This window comes from Globicephala melas, chromosome 7 (genome assembly GCF_963455315.2).
Source record: "Globicephala melas chromosome 7, mGloMel1.2, whole genome shotgun sequence".
Classification (NCBI taxonomy): Eukaryota; Metazoa; Chordata; class Mammalia; order Artiodactyla; family Delphinidae; genus Globicephala; species Globicephala melas.
The window spans coordinates 36209935-36232017 of NC_083320.1; the positions used below are offsets into that span (position 1 = coordinate 36209935).

Genomic DNA, 22083 nt, shown 5'->3' on the forward strand with positions numbered 1-22083 from the left:
CTCTTAAATTTTTTGGAAGAGTTTTTTTTTTTTCTAGCATTTTATTTACATCAGGTTTTCATTTTATGTCTTTCTGTCCCTCTCGCACACATATACACACACATTCCCATTCCTTTTGACTACATAGAAATCTGCCGAAGAGTACTGTGTGTGTGTGTGTGTGTGAGAGAGAGAGAGAGAGAGAGAGAGAGAGAGGGAGCGTGAGAGAAAGCAATACATTTGCTGTGGTACTCAATCAAATCTCAGATGTATACATTTGAGTTCTTATAATGAAGTTTAATAGTCTTGACTGTTGAATGTTTGGCCTGAGAGGATGATAGCAAATGGAGAGAACAAATAAACAAATACCTTGATCATTATAACTAACTTTGGATGCTTCTGCCAGAAATATTCTTTTCCAGAAGTTCCTTGTCATATGAACTATTTTAACCATTTTTGACCATCTATAAATAGAAATGCGTAAATAATTTAATATCTAAAGATTTTGCCTAAAGTGTTCTCTTTTCAGAAAAGTGATTCTTCACTTAGTCAACCTATATTACTCTTGCATCATCAGTATTATCACTATAAAATGTACTTCCTATGTAGTATTTATCTTTAAATAAAACTACTGCAAATGGGACTTATAGGTTGCTAACCTTACGTGATGTGGGCAAATTAAGGTCACTTTCTATCTCCGCTTTTATTCCTTTTTTTGCAATTGCCATGTAGCGGGCCAAAAAGAAAAGAAGAAAGAAAAGGAAGGAAGGAAAGCAAAGAAAAAGCCAGTGAGAGTGGCCATTTGGGACATAAGCTTGATTTTCTTAGGAAACCATTTCGATATGCCTTAATGCTACCATTGACATCATATTTATTCCTTTAGAGGAAGAAACACAGCTCTAGGTTAAAAGTGTACTTTACATTTATTTCCTTCTATGATAAACGGACTAAAAAAAAAGCACCTTTTTAAAATGGAGAAAAACTGTTTTCAACCTTTAAGGAATATTTATCAATTCTCTGAGAGCAGTTATTAGCTTTTTAAAAAATTACATGAATATTTTAAAAATTCCTATATTGTGATGTTAATTTGGTTTAAAAATTCTTCTTCATTTAGAAGCATTAGTTACATGTATGTATATATTTCACATAAGTTTACTAAAAGATTCTGTGAGAAACACATGGGTGTATTTTCAGAAAAATTTTTTTCCCAAAAATAGCTTACATGATTTAAATAGGAGAATGCGAAAGTAATAATAGTGTACCTTACTAGAAAAAAAAGTCAAGATAAAATTTAAAGGAACAAAGTGGCATCTATATTGCTTGCCTAATATAAGGAAAAGTAGTGAATCAGTTAGAAATATATTTGGCCACAAGTAAAAGTAAACTTGACTACTGTGGCTTAAATATGTTTTAATTTTTTCTCACAAAATAGGATGTCTGGAGGTTGATAGTTCACAATTAGTACATCTCAATGATCTTTTCAGAGGTACATATTATTTTCATCTCTGTGTTCATTTCATCACCATGCACAGAGTGTTGCATTTTCTTCTCATAGTTATTACCTAATAATCCCCAAATGGCTGCTAGACGTCAAGGCATTTTATCCACATTTCAGGAAGGGATGAAGGGGAAAGACAATGATGTAAAGGGGACAGAGAGAGAGAGAGAGAGAGAGAGAAAGAGATGTATCAGCTGAGACTGTCCCTTTTTTTTACTGGGAAAACAAAAACCATTCTGGAAGCCTTACCCAGGAGATTTCCTTACATTTTATTGGTTAGAACTATGCCATGTTTTACCTTTAGCTGCAACAGAAACCTCTATGGTAGAGAAGGTAAGAGAAGAGATGACTGGGATGATATTTAGTGAGCCTACTTCCACAGATTAACTTTTACCACTGGTAGTAAACAAAGTTATGTGCTAAAGAAGAAATGTTCTTGAAACTAAATTCAGATCTTCTAAATATCATTCATGTAGATAAATACTCAAAATAACTTTTTATCCAACAATAAATATTTATTATTTGTCCTTTTTAAATAATATACTGGATTCTCAGGTTAAAATAATTCAAATACTGCCGAAGTAAATTAGAGAATTTGACTCAATGGGAAATAATAATCACAACTACTATTATTAGGTACCTAAAAGATGACAGATATTTTAAATTATTCAAGCAAGAACCTAAGTTGGTATTTGTATATCTAGTTTTGATGTGAAGAAACTGATCTAGAGAAGTTAAATAACTTGCGCAATATCCACAGCTTAAAGTAGTGGACTTTGGATTTCAACCTAGTTCTCTCTGACTCAGAGCTAACGATTGACCTCCATATCAATTTTATTGAATAATGAACACTACAAATTAGTGATATATTTAACACAATTTGATTGCATAAAGATTATTGCATAAATATTATTGTATTTTATGTTCCCTAGACATAGGGAAAGGGTTTTTATTTGTTTTATTCTTAGTAGCAAGTTTTTTCCTACTGTAATCTCCTCTTGTCAAGTGGGTATAATTCCATTAATATGCCAAGGACTTAACCCAAATTGAGAAATCAATATTCTTTCATTTGCTTAGTCCAAAAACCTTACATTCATCTTTGACTCCTTTTCTCACACCCCACATTTGACCTGCCGACAGATCTTAACTCTACTTTCAAAATATATGTAAAACTCGACCATTTCTCTCCACTCTCCACTGCTTCCACCCTGTTCCAAGTTACTATCATATCTCATTCTATCTGAATTATTGCAATAGCCTCTTAAATGATTTTCCTGTTTTCACCCTTGACCCTCCCCATTCTATCCTCTAAAGAGAAGCCAGAAAGATCTACTTAAAATGGAAGTGAGACCATGTCATCCCTCTGCTTTCAACCTTCAGTGGCCCCATCCCAAGCACTATAAAAACCACTCTTTACAACAGCCTGGAAAGCCCTGTTTGATCTAGCTCACAGTGCTTTTTTTTCTTACCTTCTCCCTTTCTCTCCTTCTTCTCTTTGCTTCAGCTATAAGGGCTGCTTTTCAGCTTCTTAAACTTGCCAGGTGTTGTCCCATCTCAGGGCCTTTGCATTGGTTTTCTTGCTATCTGGGCTGCTCTTTCCCAGGTATTGGCAAATCTAGCTCTCTCATTTCTTTTGGGTCCTTACTCAAAATCCACCTTTACCAGTAGGCTTTTCCTGGTTACTTTATTAAAAATTTCAGTCCTCTTCCCTTAATTTTATATCTCGTTTCCCTGCCTTTTTACCCTTAGTATACTATCAAACATTCTATCTCATATTGACAAGTTGACAATTTTATCTGTTTGTCTCCTACATATTCCAAACCCTTAGAACCTCCTGTACATAATAGATGCCCAATAAATATTTGTTGATAGAATGAACAAACAAGTGAATGAATGAATGTGCAAGTCAATAAAAAAGATCAATCTTTTTTTGAAATGTCTAATAGGGATCTCAGTATTCTTTAAGTTTTTCTCAGCTTGTTAGTTATAATCTCTGTGGCTATTAAACCATTTACATAATTTTTAAAAATTTGTTGAATCTGTATACCTCAACATCAATATTAATTGCCTAGGTAGTATGTAGTACATATATTATTTTAGACCCTTGACATTGGGATTTCAATTTGACCTTGAAGTCTTTCCATTAGTGAAACTGGAAGGATGTTTTCGAACTTTTATGTGACTTTTGGAGACTCTGCCATGGATTGCATTTCTGCTTTTTCCTTTCTTGATTTATTTAGCTTTTTAAAATATTTTGTGTTAATTATTTTGTACTTTCATTTTTATTATGCAAAATTATTCAGAATAAAACATGCATATTCTAAAAAAAATGTAACATGCGGACAGTGTTGCAAAACTCCAGGTGGGAGCTGTGACTGTCATGTAAAAATGACATATGTAAAAGTTATAAAATATACAACTGAAGTGTTTGAAGGAGAAAGGTGTCATTTGGAGGAGATTTATTCTCAAAGTCATAAGGAAAAAAAATGGGAAGTGATCCCACCTGTTTCTTCTAGAGGTTCTCATTGCATTGCCATGTTTAATGGCAATTTATGTGCTGTATTACAAACAATTTAAATTAAAAAAAAAAAAAGACAAGCCCTTGCCTTCTGGAAAATAGACCAGTTAGAAAAATGCTGCACAGTTGCAGAGTTAAATCTGTTCATTTTGTTGCTAGGACCACTTAAGTTCACAAACAGTGATATGGGAATGCACATAAAGAAGCCATACTTCTTTTGATTTATTTGCCTGACATGTATTAAAAAAATCTTTAAAAATATATACATTTATTCTTTTTCAACATAAACTTAATCTATAGTAAAATGCACACATTTTAAGTGTACAATTTGATCAATGTATGTAGCTCCCATTAACCTACACCCCTATGAAGAACAGATATTGCCATCATTCCAGCAAGTACCTTCATGTCTTTTCCCAGTTGATCCTCTCCTTTATCCAGAGGCAAACACTTTTCTGATTTTTAAAACTGTTGACTTAGTTTTGTCTGATATTGTCCTTCATGGAACTGTGTACCCTTTTATGTTCAGCTTATTTTGCTCAGCATAACATCTGTTAGACTTATTCATGTTGTTGTGTATATTACTATATTTTTTACTGCTGAATAGTATTCCACTGTATGAATGTAAAAAATTTGTCCATTCTCCTCTTGATGGAATTTGGGTTTCCAGTTTTTGCCACTTATGACTAAAGCTTTGTGGATATGTGTTTTTATTTTTTTGGTAAAGATCTAGGGGTGGAATTGCTAGACCAGAAAACAAGGGCAATTTAACTTTATAAGAAAGTGTCAAACCTTTCTCCAAAGTGGGGGTACTATTTTACACTTCAAACTATCCACTTATTATTGTTTTTAAAACCATACAGACTTGCGCAATTCTTAACAGAAGAAGGCCATTTGGGGGAACTTAGATTAGGTGCCAGTGTCACTTTGTATACATTAAGTGGTGTCTGAATAACTATTATATTTATTTTCTCCTAAGAAAGAAAATCACAATGTTTCTGATTTTCTGATGATCAGCCATGGAACAAAATGTTTTAAAAATCTGCATATCAAAAGAATACTTGAAACCCACTTAATAAGTAAGAAGATAAGAAAGTTCTAAACTATGGCTATTGTGGGGATGAGTAATCCTACTTATAATTTGAGTTCACAGTTTAAATTTTTCCCCCAACCTTTTTTTTTTTCCTTTGGCGCACATAGCACTATATAACAATCTTTATTACATGTGTTTCTAGGCACTCCTCTAAATTCATTACAGAATGGATATCACGTCCATTCCCAAAACAAAACAAAACAAAACAAAACTCTTCTCAAGTAGGATGCAAGTAGTAGTCTTAAAACCATTATTATTACATGTGTTTTTAAAAACTTCTTAAAATATGGAACACCTCTCTAATTTGCTTGTCATCCTTGCATGGGGCCATGATAATCTTCTCTGTACTATTCCAGTTTTAGTATATGTGCTGCCTACTAAATTTTTAAAATTCATCAAACCCAAAATATATTGTGACAAACCACTTTAATTTTTCCCATCCACATTTGATGGATTTTAATATTTCTTTTTCACTCAACTCATCAAAATTTTATTTTTAAAGAGTTTTATTTAATATCCAAAAGGGCATAAAAATTTCTGAAACCCCTCTACCTCTTTGAAAAAAGGGAGTTGTATTTTGAAAGAAGTTTAAAAGGAGTTCCATTCTGGAAGAACTTAAAATCAGTTCTGAATTCACTATCCAGAAGACCTGGCAAAATTGATCATCTTCACCCTTGCCTTGCACCATTGTGGTAGAGACTGTGAAGCTAACAGTAAGGTTCCTAAAATGCATGTCCTTTCACAAGCCTATTCTCATTGAAAATGTTGTTTTTCCTCAGAAACATATTTGTGTTTAAGAAAAAACAACTACAGCACAAAATTTTTGAGAGGAGGTTGAAAACAGGTACCATGGAAAATATTATTGATTTTGTGTAAATGTGTTTGGCAGTGAATGTGTACTGAGTTGTCCAATGTAAGCATCCAGCATTTTTTTTTCCCAATTGGTAGTATAGTAGAGTTCTTTTTCAGTAAACATTTGCTTTTGAAAATCATAAAAGGTCAGTTTTGGCCAACTGCATCAGTCCTTATTCTGCCATCTGTAAAAAATTTAGACTTTGCCTTTTTGAATGACCCTTTAAAAATATACAAGACCTAATTCTATCCTTTACTCTCATAAAACTTCCATTGGACTCCAGTGGGAACATTTTAAAGTCAAATTCTGAGGAATAAAGACATTTCATAATGCCTTCTTGTGAGAACTTCCTTGGCAGAACTTGACCAACTCATTCCTCTTGAGAGTGTTCTATGATATTACTGGTTTTATAGCTTCAAAATAGACTCTATGCTATAAAGTGGTTATGCTTCTTACAGATATATATATATATATATATATACACACACAAACACACGTACATACACACACATGTACATATTTATCTATCTCAGTGTAACCCTAAAATTCTAATGTGGTGAACATCCAAAGTAGATGACTCTTGGTACACTGAGGAGCTACCCTCCTTTGTCCATCATATGTTGATCAGTAAGTATGTTTGTTCTTGGTACCCTACTCTGTGCTTCCCTAGTGCTCGATTGTAAAAAAATACCATTTTTTCAACAGTTAGTATGTGCCAGTGCTGTACTAAAGTTCTACATGCATTATTTCAGTTAACTCTGTGAGGTAGGAATTGCCATTCCTCATTCTCTGTGGATAAACTGAGGGTGGCTAAAAATGTACTGAGAATCATGCAGCAGAGCCAGTATCTCTGACTCCAAAGCCATGGATCTTAACTGTTGCACACCTTGCATTATATGGTACTCCTGCCCTTTACCCACCCTTTTTATAGCAAAGGAAATGTCACTGTTTTGGGAGGACCTTGTTTATTTACCTGTCTGTCTCTCTAATGAGACTGACTAGCTTGAGATAGGGTTCTTATCTTCTTCATCTTTATATTGCTAGAGCAGGATCCATAGGCACTCAATAAATAAATCTTAAATTTAAAAATTACCTTTATGATTTAAAATTCACCCCCCTATTTTAGAAAACTGGCCAAAAAACCACAAACTATAAGTCATTCCCAAATCACAGTATCCAGAAATAACTGAATAAATATTTGATAAATGAGTGAATTCCAAAAAAATTAGAAACACTTATAGTCTTCTTTTGTTTCTAATACATTTGCATAACACTGATACACCAAGAGTACTTGTTTGATGTTAATTAAGCATGATTAGTACATGATAGTCTTTAGTTCTCATAAAGCTGATAGATGAAAAAGATGGAAAATAAATGCTTCAATGATGAAAGTGTTTTAATATTACAATATAAACTTCCTGAAGTAGCATTTTATTTGAGAATATACATATTTGAGTAAATTCATTTGGAACTATTAAACTGATCTGAGGTACATCAATAAATGAATGGATAAAGACGTGCTGTATATACAGATGCACACACACACTGGAATATTACTTAGCCATAAAAAATGAAATCTTGCCATGTACAACAGCTTGGATGGACATAGAGGGTATTATGCTAGGTGAAAGAAGTCAGATAGAGAAAGACAAATACCATATGATCTCATATATATGTGGAATCTAAAAAACAAAACAAACAGACTCATAGATACAGGGAACAAACTGGTGATTGCCAGAGAGAAGGGGGTTAGGGGATGGATGAAATAAGTGAGATTAAGAGGTACAAACTTCCAGCTCTAAAATAAATAAGTCACAGGAATGTAATGTACAGCACAGGGAATATAGTCAATAATATTATAATAATTCTGTATGGTGACAGATGGTAACTAGACCTTTCATGATGATCTCCTCGTAATGTATAAAAATATCACATCACTAGGTTGTATACCTGAAACTAATATAATATTGTATGTTAATTGTAACTCAATAAAAAATTACCTCAGAACATAAATACATTTCAGTATTAACAAAAAAATCTTTCTATCTGTATGCCGGTTAAATAGGACTTTATGTAAGTGCTGTAATTAAATGCAGTTTATTGGTGAAAGTCTAGCCCCTAGTGGACAGGAGTCTCTGGTACACACCCACACACTGAACTAGTTAGGTACAGCTTGAAGGGACACCTGCTTAAAGCTCAAGGGCTTCAGAATGAAATGGTCTTCAAGACTCTTGATGTTAATATTTTATTCTTTTATCTTTTTTTCATAAAATATGCCACATTTGTATGTCTGGCTTATTAGAGCTTCATAGTATTTTAATGAACACTAAGACTTTTCTACTCCACTCTCAAAATTTTTTTCAAGCAGTGGTTTTCTTAGTTTCTTAGGGATTGAAAGAGTAAAATTTCTTCCCTTCCCTTCCCTTCCCTTCCTTCCCTTTCTCTTTTCCATTCACTATCAATATCCAACATTTAGGCAACATTCACACTTTTCTTTGAGGATAGATTTAGGTTGCACTTATAACATTATCCCCAATACACACACACACACACACTTACTTCACAAAATTGACTCTTTTAAAACGAACTCTTTAGTTACTTCTTCACTCTTTTATAAGTAAGTATGACATGTAAAAAAAAAGATAAAAAGATAGTACAAAAATTAAATACTCAAATAATATAGAAATGAACATACTTTTGTGAATGAAATAATACCTGATATGTAGTATCCAGTCAGAAGGTTGTGAGCTTCTTAAGCTTGCAAAAGCTTTTTCATTGTAAGCATTGTTACTAAACACACTTTATGATTCAGAGAAACTATAATTAGATTTCTCTAATCATTCTGATGATCTTAGATGTTTTCTTAGTTTTAGGAACTTAACCCAGAAAGACTGAACTTACATTTCAAATATATATTTCAATATAGCCAATTCTGCTATATGTGTTCCAGGGCTTATGGAAGAAAGCATTTAGCGGTACTACACTCAAAAACTGTGTCAGTGACACATAAAAAAATTAGAAACCGAATAAAGTGGTAGCACCGTTTTATGCATATTAAGTGGTTAGGAAATATATAAATACTTCAATAAATATGGCACTTTACCTTGAACCAAACCTGATGTTTTCCTGTGGGCATCAGAAAGGTTGCAGCCTGTGAGTTACTGTGAAGTGGTAGAATGAGTGTTATCTGAAATCAGATGGGAAGTTCTAGTAGCAGATGTGGATGGGTGTGTCTCATAACCCAGGCTGGTAAACTGAGGTGGCTGGCAGATGTTCGAGTATGAGTGTTTTGTGTATTCCTATGTGGTTTGGGTCAATTGGGTGCATTTTCTGCATTCATCTAATGTTGTTCATGGATGAAATGGTGCATTAGCAAACATTAAATTTGCATCGTCTACTATATCAAATGCATTGGAACAAATTCCCGTTTTTTAGACAATAGCAGAACTGATTGTACTCTTTTTGAAGATCTAAAATAGAAGAAAAAAGACTCATTTGAAATGGAAACTATTTAATGTTTAAGAAATGGTATAAAACAGCTCATAAGCTGTTCTACACTTTATTAGCTCCTGTGTAGTACATGTTTTGTCTGCTATTGTCATCAGCACAATTAAATTCATTTATTCCATGTTGTTTTAGTCATGCTGTGGGCTTGGTACTATGAAAGTTAAGCAGGTATGGTTTTTAGTTCTCTTGAGTTCATGCTTCCTAAAAATCAACAGAAAGCTCTTGGGGAAAATGGATTGCAGACATTCTTTAAATTTTAGTGTTATAGATGTACAGATGGAACACATAATTTAGATAGTGAAGGAAAGGTGAATTTGTCTCTTTGGTCAGTTAGAATTAGTTTTGTCAATGTTTAAGTTTCAGAAGACTAAAAACAGAATTTTAAAGTATATTTCCAAGCTACAAAGATATAAATGTCACTTGTTCAGTACATGTGGTCAAAATAAAATATCATAAAAGAACACTTGATTTTCTCCCTCATATTTATACCTAAGTCTTCTGAATTCAATAAATCAGCATCGGAAGCAGCTGCTTAGCACAGGGAGATCAGCTCAGTGCTTTGTGTCCACCTAGAGGAGTGGGATAGAGAGGGTGGGAGGGAGACACAAGAGGGAAGAGATACAGGGATGTATGTATATGTATAGCTGACTCATTTTGTTATATAGAACAGCAGAAACTAACATACCATTGTAAAGCAATTATACTCCAATAAAGATGTTAAAAATAAAATAAAATAAAATAAAAATCAGCACCCATATAGTTTCTCAAGTCAAAACCCAGAGTCATTCTTTATCTCCATCTGTCTCTCATCCCCACTTTCACATCCATTCCAAGCCTAGCAGCTCTAACTCTAAAATACATCCAGAATCTGCCCATTCCCACTGTTAGAATCATCTCTCACCTGACTATAGCAGACTCTCAGCAGCTCTACCTTCCTCTTTTTTTCTTCTATGATCCGTTTTCTGCCCAGGTGCCAAGGTGACCATTTAGAATTATAAATTAGATCACATCCTTCCTCATGCTAACCTTCCAATGGCTTCTCATCTCATTTAGGGTAAAGTGTAAACTCGACCAGTGTCTATAAAGTTCTAAATAATCTGGCTGTTTACCGTATCTGTGATATCATCTCCCATTTTTTCCTCTCCAGCCACACTGGCCTTCTTTCTGCTCCTTGATACTAGCTCTTCCCTCTGCTGCAGAGTGTTCAACCTAGTCTTCACAGAGCAATCTTCTTATTCAGATCTCAGCTCCCTCACCATGACCCTGCCCCCTACACCCACCTATTGAATCACCCCATTTTATTTTCCACACAGATCTATTACTTCAGATATTATTTTGGTCATTTTATTTGTGTATGTATTTATATTTTCTCCTGTAGAACTAATGCTTCATGGGAGCTTAGCTCTCTTGTTCAGTACAATACCCCTGGTACATCTTCTAATGCACGGTACTTGGGTGCTCAATATATACTTGTGAAATGAATGAATTAAGGTTGAAAAAAATAGAGAGGGAATATTTTTCCCTGGAAAAGAGGCAAAGTTTTGTGTTTTATAATGAAAATGATTTCAGACTTTAAAAAGTAGTATTGAGCCTATGTTGTTGTTTCAACCCAGTTAATAAGAATTAATGGTGGTAAGCACTCAAAGATGACTTATGTATCCAAGGCACTCTCCTAAGTCTTTTTTCATATATTAGCTCATTTAAGTCATATATTAACTCATTTAATTCTACACTCTTTTGAGGTAGGTACTGTGAACCCAAATCTGAAAGATGAGAAAATTGAGTTGCCAGGGCTGTACAGTTACTAGGTAGTAGAATTGGGATTTGAACATAGGCAGCTCTACTAGAAAGTCAGTTGGCTTAGCCACTGTGCTGTCTCCATAGGAGGGGCTTCTAGTCATGTAGTAAGTCATGCTTTCTTCTGTGTAAGCTACTGCTTAGCACCTAGTACAGCCCAGAACCTCTAGGGTTTTTTTTTGTTTTTTTTTAAAGTATAAGAAGGATAGCAATCAGTTGAATACAAGAACCATTACACACAAACTGTGACACACAAACCCAATATCAGTGTAAAGAGAAAAAAAATGCATTTGCTGGACTCTTGAAAGAACCTCAAATATGAAGAAATGTATTGATCAGCAACATATGGATTTTCTGGTAAATAGCCAGTGAAGTTTACTGTGGATCAGGCATTGGCTATCTTTTCTTACTGGCTTAGAGTTTTTCGGAAAGACATCTGGAGAGTGGCTTGAAATTTATTTTAGGACCCATGATGGCAGCCTTAGCACAGCCTCAGGGTGCAGAAACAAAAGAAAAAAAAACACTGTGACTTTCAGAAAGTACAGTGGAGGGAAAGTACTAGATAGAAACACATCTGTGATTAATGAAGGACTGCCAAAACCTGGGAGGGAAGCAGTAACACCAAGATGTAGGAGGGAAGCAGTAACACCAAGACGTAACTCACATCTATTGGCATGCTTGCTATAGTCTACTGAGTCTACTGAGTCAAAGCACAGTGCCAGGAATCAGGAGATAAAGTTCTTGTCTTTCTCCTGCAACTTACTATAAGCCAACTATATGTCTGAATCTTAGTTACGATATATGTGAACAGTAATATTGCATTACATTTAACAGCTTCCTGTGTGGAAGCAGGACACTGGAGTAGGTGTCCTCTTAGAGAATATACTAACTTTCATGGATATGATGATAATGTTTTGTGGCTCAGAAGAAGAGGAATGGAACAACAGCTATGAGATTAATGGGGACAGAATTGGCAAAGGATATACTCTAACTCTTTAAGTTGGTGAAGCCTTGAGATGGAGAATTAATCTTTACTGGCAGACACAATTTATGTATCAAAGCAATGGGAGAAACCCACTAACAACTTCTAGGGCTGCAGAATCATGGGACTGTGTAGCAGGTGTTTTGTATTGTTCTTCTAATTTTAAAATTTGAAATTGCAAAGAGCCAATAAAATGTGTTTTAATATATCTTTGTTTCCTGCTTTAGTAGAGTAATAGACCTAAGGAATTAAATTCATCATAAGGAAATTAAATATTGAAAAAGTTGCCATTATTCTACACCAGGTTTATATTATCAGATGAATTAAAGACACACTCCACTGAATGGGGATGTGGAGATAACCTTCTCTGCATATAGTGGGAAGGAATATTTAAAAATTTTCCTGATGGGTTGGGGAGATAGAGTTTTGTGAGTATTAAAATGTGGAATAGAGGGAAATATCCAACTTTGGCATGTGGCCAAGGAACTTCTAAGAATAATTCTCAAATTCAGTTTTGAATTATTCCTTGATCTACATATTTCCGAGACCCTTTCCTATTCTACCTAAAATTTTCATAACATTTACAAACCACATTCTAGTTTGAGGAGTAAAAGACAAGAGCTCAAGTGGTATGGAAAGAAGATAGTAGCTGCAGAAAGTGAGAAAGTAAGGAATGAGTATTGCCCCAATGAGAGATGATGAGGAGATTCCATCTCCCCATCAGAATATGTGAGATATTTTGGGAGAGTTCTGGACTTCCCCCAGGACATGGGATGGGGGCTTAATCCTTTTTATTTAATTTTGAAAGCAATGAGTTCCCCCAAAGCTAAAAGGCTTGAGAGTATCCAGGCAGCAGACACTTTGGATTATATATGTAAATACTTGTATTGTGGAATTTTTAGAAGACTTTGAGTAAGAGCATTACATAGCCACTAAAGAGAAGTGAGTATGGGGAGATATAAGGTATGAGGATGTATCTCCTCTGCATCCATTCACCCTACTCTGGCAACAGTCATTTGGGGATCTACTCCTTCCCTTACTTGGTCCATATGGTTTGGTAGAGCATTCCCAATTTCTCTAGGGGTGGAATGTGGGATTTAGATCTGAGCCAATTAATAATTTCAGTCCCCTGACCGCAGCAACTGATTAGAAACATAGGCATGGACCCAAACTGGCACCAATGAAATACAAGGAGATTTTCTGAGACTCTCAGGAATCCAACATCTGGTCTTTTCTCCTAAGCCTAAATCTTCTTGCATTGCCTTTATATTCAGGATCCACTTGGTAGTAAAATAGTAGCAGCAGGTAAGAACTCTGATGCCACCATTTTACTACATGTGAATCCTCAGGAAGCCCCTGGTAGCACAGCCACAGCCAGGAAGAGTGATAGCAATGCAACAACAACTGATAGGAATACAGAGAAAGGAGAACTGGAGTGAGGGAAGGGAGAAAAGAGTGGAGTAACTAAGAGAATTTATATATGAGATGCTGTGTTTAGGCCTCATGTACATTATTCCTTTTAATCCTCAAAGTAATTGTTATTTGGCAGATAAGGTACTTAAGTCCTAGGTAGGCTGTGTAAATTGCCTAAGGAAGAAGCAAGACTTGAGTACTCTAATACTGTATCCTATTCCAGACTCTGATCTTAACTGCCTTTGAAATTCTAGAGATAAGAAAAGGAGGAATTTGGGGGCTGATGGGTTACAGGGATTTCACTTATGGGCTCAGAGGAAAGATAATTATATTCCTTGATTCTATGGGACTCTCTATATTGCCCTCATTCCTCTAATTTCCTTACTGGTGTATTATAGGAAATATGAGTTAGCACTTTAATTGTTGATGTGGAAGCCTTATATTTCTCTTTACAATTTGAGAAATGGGTTTTGGTCAATGGAAAAAAGAGTTTTAAAATTCAAAGACATAAAATTCAGCTACTGTTCTTTACCTATTCTCATTGGTTCTTAATAATCCATTTGAATGTAATATACTTTTATTCCTAACAGAGGAGTACATAACGTATCTGAGTTACTAAAAATTCTGAGTTATCAGTGTATGCATTAATGAGGTTTGTCTGTGGTAGAAGAGCCATTCTTAACCTGGAGAAATGGTGATGTACTGAACTAGGTTTGTTTGCCTATGCGAAGCAAGCCAAAAGTTGAAACACCAAGGATTGCAGCAGCGAAAGGGTTTATTCATGAAGCAGGCAAGTGAAGAGATGGGAGAACAAATCTCAAATCCACCTCCTTGAACTCAGGCGGCTCAGAATATTTATGGGATAAAGAAGCAGGGTGGTCTGAGGTGTGGGGAGCATGTGGAAAGTTAACTGGAGGTAAGAAAAAGGTGAGGTAATTGTCATTCTGCTTGGGCAAAACTAAGCTACAGGCTTTTGCATGGGACGCATGTTCAGAGAATGGTGGCATTAGCAAGTTCTGAGGGTGGAGTTTTTGGTCCTCTGATATCAAAAGGTCAGATCGGACACTTGCACATGCTCAGTTGGTCTGTGATCCCAACCAGTCTTAACCAGCTTGAGCTCGAGCTGGATAATGGCAGACTCCAAGTTCCTGACAAACAATTTGGCCAAACATTTTATTTTTTAGACTACATGATGCTTGGAAGACCTGAAAGTTTTTGTAAAAACAATTAAAGCAAACTTGATCAGTGAAGGCAGGTTATAGTTTATTATTTATTAAGCTGTAGTTTAATGGATCTAACTGATGACTACCCTCAGTTTCAGTGAGAGCACCGATATTGTGGAAATATGCATTCTTGCACCAGAAAATTTAAACTTTTGTTTTTTTCTAAATGGGCAAAGTGAATTTCTGCATATAGCAAAGGCAATAGAGACAAGGGAGTCTGCAGCCCACTGATCAAAACTGTGAAAGCAGCAAAACTTTTATTTTTGTGTTTTAAAAAATAGCCGTGAAAAGGTGGTTTCTATAAATAGATGTAGATTCCAATGCCTCTGTGTAACTACTGATTTCCAGTTATAGGGGGAAGAAAGAAGATGCCATCTTCAGCACATGGTACTAATGTCAGGAAAATCTTTTATTGTCTAAAAGAGCAATTACGGACTTGAGAGCTCATCCCTGTCCTTTCCTCCTTATACAATCAACGGTAGAGATTTAAAGGAACGTTTATACTTTTGTTTTGTTGCTCTGTTTTCTGGGTGATTTGGGATTTCTTTTTTATTAATATTTTTATTGGAGTATAATTGCTTTACAATGTTATGTTAGTTTCTGCTGTATAACAAAATGAATCAGCTATATGTATACATATATCCCCATATCCGCTCCCTTTTGCATCTCCCTCCCACCCTCCCTATCCCACCCCTCTAGGTGGTCCCAAAGCACCGAGCTGATCTCCCTTTGCTATGCAGCTGCTTCCCACTAGCTATCTATTTTACATTTTGTAGTGTATATATGTCAATGCTATTCTCTCACTTCATCCCAGCTTACCCTACCCCTCCCCATGTCCTCAAATCCATTCTCTACATCAGCCTCTTTATTCCTGTCCTGCCCCTAGATTCAAAAGAACCATTTTTTTTTTAAATTCCATATATATGTGTTAGCATATGGTATTTATTTTTCTCTCTGACTTAATTCACTCTGTATGACAGACTCTAGGTCCGTCTACCTCACTACAAATAACTCAATTTCGTTTCCTTTTATCACTGAGTAATATTCCATGGTATATATGTGCCACATCTTCTTTATCCATTCACCTGTCGATGGACACTTAGATTGCTTCCGTGTCCTGGCTATTGTAAATAGTGCTGCTATGAACATTGTGGTACATGACTCTTTTTGAATTATGGTTTTCTCAGGGTTTGTGCCCAGTAGTGGGATTGCTGGGTCGTATGCTAGTTCTATTTTTAGTTTTTAAAGGAACCTCCATACCGTTCTCTATAGTGGCTGTATCAATTTACATTCCCAACAACAGTGCAAGAGGGTTCCCTTTTCTCCACACCCTCTCCAGCATTTATTGTTTGTAGATTTTTTTGATGATGGCCATTTTGACGAGTGTGAGGTGATACCTCATTGTGGTTTTGATTTGCATTTCTCTAATGATTAGTGATGTTGAGCACTTTCATGTGTTTGTTGGCAATCTGTATATCTTCTTTGGAGAAATGTCTATTTAGGTCTTCTGCCCAATTTTGGATTGGGTTGTTTGTTTTTTTGATATTGAGCTGCATGAGCTGCTTGTATATTTTGGAGATTAATCCTTTGTCAGTTGCTTCATTTGCAAATATATTCTCCCATTCTGAGGGTGTTGTCTTTTCATCTTGTTTATGGTTTCCTTTACTGTGCAAAAGCTTTTAAGTTTCGTTAGGTCCCATTTGTTTATTTTTGTTTTTATTTACATTACTCTAGGAGGTGGGTCAAAAAGGAACTTGCTGTGATTTATGTCACAGAGTGTTCTGCCTACGTTTTCCTCTAAGAGCTTTATAGTGTCTGGCCTTACATTTAGGTCTTTAATCCATTTTGAGTTTCTTTTTGTGTCTGGTGTTAGGGAGTGTTCTAATTTCATTCTTTTATATGTAGTTGTCCAGTTTTCCCAGCACCACTTATTGAAGAGGCTGTCTTTTCTCCATTGTATACTCTTGCCTCCTTTATCTAAGATAAGATGACCATAGGTGCGTGGGTTTATCACTGGGCTTTCCATCCTATTCTGTTGATCTATCTTTCTGTTTTTATGCCAGTACCATACTGTCTTGATTACTGTAGCTTTGTAGTATAGTCTGAAGTTAGGGAGCCTGATTCCTCCAGCTCTGTTTTTCTTTCTCAATATTGCTTTGTTTATTCGGGGTCTTTTGTGTTTCTATACAAATTGTGAAATTTTTTGTTCTAGTTCTGTGAAAAATGCCAGTGGTAGTTTGATAGGGATTGCATTGAACCTGTAGATTGCTTTGGGTAGTATACTCATTTTCACAATATTGATTCTTCCGAAACAAGAACATGGTATATCTCTCCATCTGTTTGTATCATCTTTGATTTCTTTCAGCAGTGTCTTATAGTTTTCTGCATGCAGGTCTTTTGTCTCCTTAGGTAGATTTATTCCTAGGTATTTTATTCTTCTTGTTGCAGTGGTAAATGGGAGTGTCTTCTTAATTTCTCTTTCAGATTTTTCATCATTAGTGTATAGGAATGCAAGAGTTTTCTGTGCATTAATTTTGTATCCTGCTACTTTGCCAAATTTATTGATTAGCTCTAGTAGTTTTCTGGTAGCATCTTTAGGATTCTCTATGTATAGTATCATGTTATCTGCAAACAGTGACAGCTTTACTTCTTCTTTTCCAATTTGGATTCCTTTTATTTCTTTTTCTTCTCTGATTGCTGTGGCTAAAACTTCCAAAACTATGTTGAATAAGAGTGGTGAGAGTGGGCATCCTTGTCTTGTTCCTGATCTTAGAGGAAATGGTTTCAGTCTTTACCATTGAGAATGATGTTGGCTGTGTGTTTGTCATATATGTCATTTATCATATTGAGGTAGGTCCCTTTGTGCCTACTTTCTGGATTGTTTTTTTTATCATAAATAGGTGTTGAATTTTGTTGAAAGCTCTTTCTGTATCAATTGAGATTATCATATGGTTTTTATCCTTCAGTTTGTTAATATGGTGTATCACATTGATTTATTTGCATATATTGAAAAATCCTTGTATTCCTGGGATAAACCCCACTTGATCATGGTGTGTGACCCTTTTAATGTGCTGTTGGATTCTGTTTGCTAGTATTTTGTTGAGGATTTTTGTAACAATGTTCATCAGAGATATCGGCCTGTAGCTTTCTTTTTTTGTGACATCTTTGTCTGGTTTTTGTATCAGGGTGATGGTGGAGTCGTAGATTGAGTTTGGGAGTGTTCTTCCCTCTGGTATATTTTGGAAGACTTTGAGAAAGATATGTGTTAGCTCTTCTTTAAATGTTTGATAGAATTTGCCTGTGAAGCCATCTGGTCCTGGGCTTTTGTTTGTTGGAAGATTTTTAATCACAGTTTCAATTTCAGTGCATGTGCCTGGTCTGTTTATATTTTCAATTTCTTCCTGGTTCAGTCTCAGAAGGTTGTGCTTTTCTAAGAATTTGTCCATTTCTTCCAGGTTGTCCATTTTATTGGCATATAGTTCCTTGTAGTAATCTCTCATGATCCTTTGTATTTCTGCCATGCCAGTTGTTACTTCTCCCTTTTCATTTCTAATTCTATTGATTTGAGTCTTCTCCCTTTTTTCCTGATGAGTCTGGCTAATGGTTTATCAATTTATCTGCCCAAAGAACAAGCTTTTAGTTTTATTGATCTTTGCTGTTGTTTCCTTCATTTCTTTTTCATTTATTTCTGATATGATCTTTATGATTTCTTTCCTTCTTAGCTAAGTAACTGCTATATATTTGTCAAACAAGAAAATACCCATGTCAAAAGGATAGGAAACACTCCACCCCCAGCACAGTACCATACAATCAGGAGGTAATTCTTAACTTCCAACTTTTCCCTGAGGAGTGAAAGGTTTGGACCCCACACCTGGGGCACCACTTGTAAGACTCCCACCTGAGGGGTGGGACTTCCAAACACCTTTGAAAGCCAACAGGGCTTGTGTTCATATCGAAAAGAAACAACTCTTAATGGGCTTTAGAGGACTCACCATGGCTATCCCCCCAAGGTTGAGCGCAGACGGAACAGGCAAAAAATGCCCAACTCTCAGTCTTTCCCTGAATATGGTGTGTTTGCATACATTAAAAGCTTCTGTCTGAGGGTTAAATTTCCAATTTAGCACACATCCAGTGGCTGACTTCCATCCTCCTTAAAGGCTGAGGAAGCTAGCAGATACCTCCTCTTCCTTTTCCCTTTAACCCACACTAAATCACCAGTATCTCCTTTGTAGGAGCTTGTCCATATGCCTGAGCCCCAATATTAGTTGTTGCTGCCTAAGGGACAGGTCCACAGATTGCTGGTTCTGATATCCAAGAGGGCTTGCATTCACAAGTCCCATAGGACTGTAGCAAACAAAGAAGTAGTTCTCAACCAGCCATCCCCTCAGGCCTCAACACAGAGTGAGCAGGCAAAAAAATGCCTATTTCTCAGTCTTCCACTGAAAAGGGTTTATTTGCATATTTTAAAAGCTACTGCCTGAGGGTAAGGCTTCTAATTTAGCATGCATCTAAGGGGTCTCTAGGATCTCTGAGATCCTCCCCAGAGAACAGGGAAGCTGGTAGACACGTCCCCACTCTTCTCTCTCTAGCCTGCTCCAGCTCACCAGTATCTCCATGGAAGAAGCTTGTACACATATCTAGTATGTTTGTGCACTGCTGAGGGATGGATCCCCAAATCATGTGGCACTAATAGCCAATAGGGCTTGTATTCATGAGCCTCACAGGACTCTATCAAACAAAAAAGCAGATCTTAATGGCTACAGTAGCTGGTCAGTGGAATTCAAAGGAACAAAAAGAAAAAAATGAAAAATAGTGAAGCTAGCTTAAGGGATTTATAGGACATTATCAAGCAGACCAATATACCTATTATGGAGGTCCCAGAAGGAGAGAGAGAGACAGGAACAGAAAGCTCATTCAATGAAATAATGCCTGAAAACTTCCCTAACCTGGGGAAAAAATGAAAAAACCCAGAACCAGGAACCCAAGAGACTTCCAATGAAGACAAATCCAAAGAGACCAACAATGAGACACATTAGAATTCAGTTGTTAAAATTTAAAGACAAGGAGAGAATCTTAAAATCAGCAAGAGAAAGATAACATGTTTACTTAGCAAGGCAACCTCCATAACACTATCAGCAGACTTCTCAGCAGAAATTTGCAGGCCAGAAGTGAGTGGCATGATATATTCAAAGTGCTGCAAAAACAAAACAAAACAAAACAAAACCCAAAAAACCTGCCAACCAATAGTACTCTACCTGACAAAGTTGTCATTCAGAATTAAAGGAGAGATAAAGAGTTTTCCAGATAAGGAAAAGCTAAAAGAGTTACCACCTCTAGATTGGCATTACAAGAAATGCTAAAAGGAATTCTTCAAGCTGAAACAAAAAAGATGCTAATTGGTAATAAGAAAATATATTAAAGTATAAAACTCACTGGTAAAGGTAAATGCATAATTAAATTCAGAATACTCTGATGTAATGGTGTTGGATAAATCACTTATAACTGTAGCATGAAGGTTAAAATACAAAAGTATTACAAACAACAGTAATTATAATAATTTGTTAGCAGATACCAATGTAAAAAGAAGTAAGTTGTAACATAAAAAATATAAAATGTGGGGGAGGGAATGTATAAATGTAGAGCTTCTGTATATGTTAGAAGTTAAGTTGTTATCAGCTTAAAATTGACTGTTATAAATGGAATATGTTTTCTGTAAGCCTCGTGGTAACCACAAAGCAAAAACCTATAGTAGCTACACAAAAGATAAAGAATCTCTTTTTGAATTATGGTTTTCTTAGGGTATAAATAGCCAGGACAGGGAACCAACCTAGATGTCCATCAACAGATGAATGGATGAAGATGTGGCACATATATACAATGGAATATTACTCAGCCATAAAAAGAAACGGAGTTGAGTTATTTGTAGTGAGGTGGATGGACCTAGAATCTGTCATACAGAGTGAAGTAAGTCAGAAAGAGAAAAACAAATACCATATGCTAATGCATATATATGGAATCTAAAAAAAAAGAAAAAATGGTACTGATGAACCTATTTTCAGGGCAAGAATAAAGAGGTAGACATAGAGAATGGACTTGATGACATGGGGTGGGAGGGCGAAGCTGGGGCAAAGTGAGAGTAGCATCGACATATACACACTACCAAATGTAAAATAGTTGGCTGATGGGAAGCAGCAGCATAGCACAGGGAGATCGGCTCAGTGCTTTGCGATGACCTAGAGGGGTGGGATAGGGAGGGTGGGAGGGAGGCTCAAGAGGGAGGGGATATGGGGACATGTGTATACATATGGTTGATTCACTTTGTGGTGCAACAGAAACTAACATGGTATAGTGAAGCAATTATACTCCAATAAAGATCTATTAAAAAAAAAAGGTAAAGAAATCTAAGCATACCACTACAGAAGATTATCAAGTCAAAAAAAAGGGAACAAGAGGAAGAAAGGAACAAAGGAATTATAAAAACAACCAGAAAACAATGAACAAAATGGCAATAAGACCATACCTATCAATAATTACATTAAATTAATTGAACTGTTCTCCAATCAAAAGACATAGAGTGGCTGAATGGATTAAAAAAAAGACAAAAATAAATGGAAATATATTCCATGCTGATGGATTGCATGAATTAGTATTGTTAAACTGTCCATACTACGTAAAGCAGTCAACAGATTCAATATAATCCCTATCAAAATCTCAATGGCATTTTTCATGGAAATAGAAAAAACAATCCTAAAATTTGTTGGGATCACAAAAGACCCCATATAGCCAAAGCCATCTTGAGAAAGAAGAACAAAGCTGGAGGCGTCATGCTCCCTTATTTCAAACTTGAACATAAGACCTAAAACTATAAAACTCCAAGAAGAAATCATAGGGTCTAAGCTCCTTGACATCGGTCTTGACAATTTTTTTTTTATTTGACACCAAAAAGCAAAAGCAACAAAAGCAAAGCTAAACAAATGTGACTACATCAAAATTAAAAAGCTTCTACACGATAAAGAAAATAATCAACAAAATAAAAGGAAACCTATGAAATGAGAGATAATATTTGCACCTAAGGTAGGGAAACAACCTAAGTATCTGTCAATGGATGAATGAGTAAAGAAGATTTAGTATGTGTGTGTGTGTATATATATACACACAGATATATAATATATATTACGTTATATACTTGTTATAATGTTAATCATAATAAATATTATATA

At 35.6% G+C, this 22083-nt stretch overlaps 1 pseudogene; it reads right to left on the bottom strand.

Annotated features, from left to right (window-relative positions):
- Window positions 1–5368: 5368 nt before the first annotated feature.
- Window positions 5369–5466, bottom strand: LOC115852953 (U6 spliceosomal RNA; annotated as a pseudogene).
- Between the last annotated feature and the right edge of the window lie 16617 nt (window positions 5467–22083).